The sequence below is a fragment of the Meleagris gallopavo genome, chromosome 4, assembly GCF_000146605.3.
Source record: "Meleagris gallopavo isolate NT-WF06-2002-E0010 breed Aviagen turkey brand Nicholas breeding stock chromosome 4, Turkey_5.1, whole genome shotgun sequence".
NCBI classification, from domain to species: Eukaryota; Metazoa; Chordata; class Aves; order Galliformes; family Phasianidae; genus Meleagris; species Meleagris gallopavo.
In genome coordinates, this window is record NC_015014.2 from 29,529,083 (window position 1) to 29,529,373 (window position 291).

The window sequence follows — 291 nt, forward strand, 5'->3', positions numbered from 1 at the left end:
TTAATATACTTCTTTTTTATGTTTCTTTCCCGCATTTTGTTCTCTATTTGGATGGTTTCTTCAAGTCCCCAGGTGGAACTACAATCATAAGTTCTTTACACTCAGGTATCAACAGCCCTCACATTTTTCTGATCTTTGTTAGGCAGTTATTTACCTGAGCTGCTTTGCTTGTTATTCAGTCTTTCTATCTTCTGGAACTAATTCCAAAGCAATTTCAACTTCAAATGCTTTTCACTCTAGCTGAGTTTAAGCATGTAAATTTGGATGACAGTGCTTAGTGAGGCCAGTTTG